This window comes from Condylura cristata, unplaced genomic scaffold (genome assembly GCF_000260355.1).
Source record: "Condylura cristata isolate star-nosed mole 26May11 unplaced genomic scaffold, ConCri1.0 scaffold00020, whole genome shotgun sequence".
NCBI classification, from domain to species: domain Eukaryota; kingdom Metazoa; phylum Chordata; class Mammalia; order Eulipotyphla; family Talpidae; genus Condylura; species Condylura cristata.
The window spans coordinates 26,022,938-26,026,064 of record NW_004567121.1 but is presented as its reverse complement, the minus strand read 5'-3'; positions in this window follow the sequence as shown (position 1 = coordinate 26,026,064).

The window sequence follows — 3,127 nt, the reverse complement described above, 5'->3', positions numbered from 1 at the left end:
CTTCCTCCCCCACCATCCTGACACACGACTTCCTTGTGACCAAATCCTCAGACGCTGCTCAGCGCATCTTCCGGGCTGCACAGCAGCTGGTCCTGCTCGCAGCTCCCTCCCTGCCTCTTCCAGTCAGTGACTCCCATCTCTCCCTCGGGCTCTCCCAGTGCAGCCCACTGCCAGCTGGGTTCTTCCGGAACAGCTCCACATCTGATCTTTCTCTGCAGCCCCTGGTGCACCCTACAGCTCTATCTGCAGCTGCAGCAAGCGCAGGCTGGGTCTGAGTGTCTGCCATCTACTTCCTGCTGTGGCAGCTCCTGGGTCTGTATCACCACCCTGATGATGTGCGTCGCCCACTCCACGGTTGTCAACGGCTTGTACCAGCAAGAATTCCTGTTAGCTGCCGGTGACAGAAAACCCAAGTAACAGAGCCTTGAACACACAGGGCTTCGTTCTCTCCTATCAAAATCTGGAGTGGGAGGTGGAAGGTTGACGGGTGGTTTTGTGTAGTTCTCCAGCTCCCCAGCTTTTCAGTCTGCCATTCCCAAGGTGTGACCCTAATTTCTTGGTCCAACTTCTAGCAAGCTCTCATCATTGTATTTGTTTTCCAAGAAGCACATGGAAGAATAAGAGAGAGACTTCCTTTCTCCTGTTACTTTTGGCTCCTTGCCTTTTATGGAGACTTCCCTGAAAAGCCTTGTGACACTTTTGCTTATCTTTTATTAGCTAGAACATCTAAGGCCTAGCTGCAAGGGAGTCTGTGAAATGTGACCTTAAATACAGCCTTAGTAACATATGGCCTTAGTAATAAGACTAGATTAAGTATATTAAGTGATAAAACTGTATCCTTAGGAAGAAGGGGAGGATGGATATTAGGATAAGCAACAAACGGTTCTGCAGTCATCTGCTCCCTTGGTCACCCCAACATTTACGTACGCTCCATCCCCATATATTGGATAATTTTTTTCTCCCAAGGGAGACAATCCCAAAGTCTGGCGAAGGTCAGGACTTAGGCTTAGCAGGTGATGTCTGCTCTGTCCATGGGTCTCAGCTGAAGCTCCTTCTGGTCTGAAAACTAGAAAATTAAAAAAACTAGTTCTCAATCTCTCAGATGATTTAGGAACAGGACAATGCAGTGAAAACTCGCTTAGAAAAGGCCAGAGGCACGAACCCCACTTCCAGGCGTTGGAGCCAGCCACCTCCTGATCTCCCTGGGAAGAGTTCTTCCTGTCATTTGCCTGCTGGAGGTGTCTCCTGGTTCATAATCCCCCACAGTCATCCTAGAAATGAACATTGGTGAGCAGACCCTCTGGGAACTTCAGCGAGACTGGTCTTCCTCTGCGGTTGGTTAAAAGAGTTAATTCTTAGGACTATGAGAGGCTATAGCAAATGCTCTTCTTAAGACCTTAGCAGGCTTTCAATCTGTCTGCCTCTGGTTAGTTCCTTGGACCAAAACCACAGCTAAAGATTTAGTGCAGCTATAATTTTAATACTACATGGACCCCCAGGGTGCCTCGAGAAGGTGAAAGTGAACCTCTCCTGTGCCCGACCACACCGAATGGCCAAAGACTACTTTGATTGGAAGACCTCCAGACAGACCGTTGAGGAAACTTTGCCCCTGGGCCCCTGAACGCCCCTCCCCAGCCTCCCCCACCATCAACACACTTCCTCTGTCTGGGACTTCAGCTGGAAGGTGGACAGGTGTCCGCACAGCTGATCCTTCCTGCACATGTGTCTCCTCTCATCTCCTCTCCAGTGTCCTCTGGAGTAGAGATTGGGACTTCTTCTCCTGTTGTCTCCCTCAGGCCTGTGTCTTAATATCCTCGACGGGAAGCCTAAGACATCCAGAGTGCTCTTTTGCTTAAACTATCCCTTTCTTAAACTGTCTTTCAAGACTTTCTGATAGAAGAACCTTATATTGGATGTCAGAATGTCACTCGACTCTGCAGTTTTCTTTGTTAATCCTAACTCCACTTCCAAAGCAAAAGGCTGATCACGCAGACTGCAAGAAGTGCAGAAGTGTAGCTGAAAAATGCAAGTAATATCATTTTTCAAAACCGGATCTTGCTTATATCATGAAAGACTTCCTATGTTGCTCTGGGTAAGTCCAAAATGTGTCAGTACATCCTTCAGAGTCTGAGCCTCTCTTACCTCCCAGTCTCATCTGAGCAAGTTCCCAGTCTCACACTTTTCACAATCAACCACCCTGGGCTTCCTCATTTCCTTCCCTGTATTTTGCCCAGGACTCTTCTACAAGCTTAGGTGCTGTCTGAAAAGCTTTTGGCCTCCCTTCTATGCATCTCTCAGATTTTGATCGGCAGGTCACTGTTTGGGGGACCTGATCCATGTCATCCCTCAGAACCCTGAACCCTGGCAGTGGTTTAATTCTTCTGAGTATCATTAATAACCCTGCTCCACACTGGCATGTCAGCTGCAGGAGGGCACAAGGGGGCTTGCCCAGTCTGCCTGGCACACCCCAGCTCATCACTATCTCTAATCTAGACAGAAAGGGGAGGTTCGGAAAAGAAAATCTGCCTGAAATCATCAGTGGCTCTGTGATTCTTCTTGTCGCTCCAGGTAAAGTCAAGTTCCTTTCTGGAGCGTCCCAGGCCTGCCTGGTCAGCTTCTCCTCTCTCCCTTCCGCTCCGCCTTTCAGAGTATTAAAGGGGTGTACCTCTTGCCTGCCTGTCTTTAGATAGGCTTTGCCCATTCTCAGGTGTAGACAATACTTAATCACCTTTCAGCTCTGCAAGCTGAGAGCTGCTTTGCTAGGCCGATTGATTGATTGGCTTGTTTATTCCTGCTCTTTCTAGGTGTCAGGAAACAGGCTAAGTGCCGGGGGAAGTGGAGTGAACTAGACAGACCAAGCTTCTGTCTCCAGGTCTCCCTGATCACCCTCACCCTGAGGCTGGGATAGGAGTCTCTCTGGCTTTCTGAAAACCCCCTAGCAGTGTCTTATCTCACTGTCTTAATGACTGTTTACCTGCCTGTCTCCTTCGATATCCCATCAGCCATTCATCTCGTCAATCTATGAACCAGCCGCATCCTCTGCTAGGGGAAGTTAAAAGAAATGGGGAATGGTGAAGAATGAGCCAGCCGGTTCACAGACAGTGTAGGCAGGGGCAGGGGCCGGCAT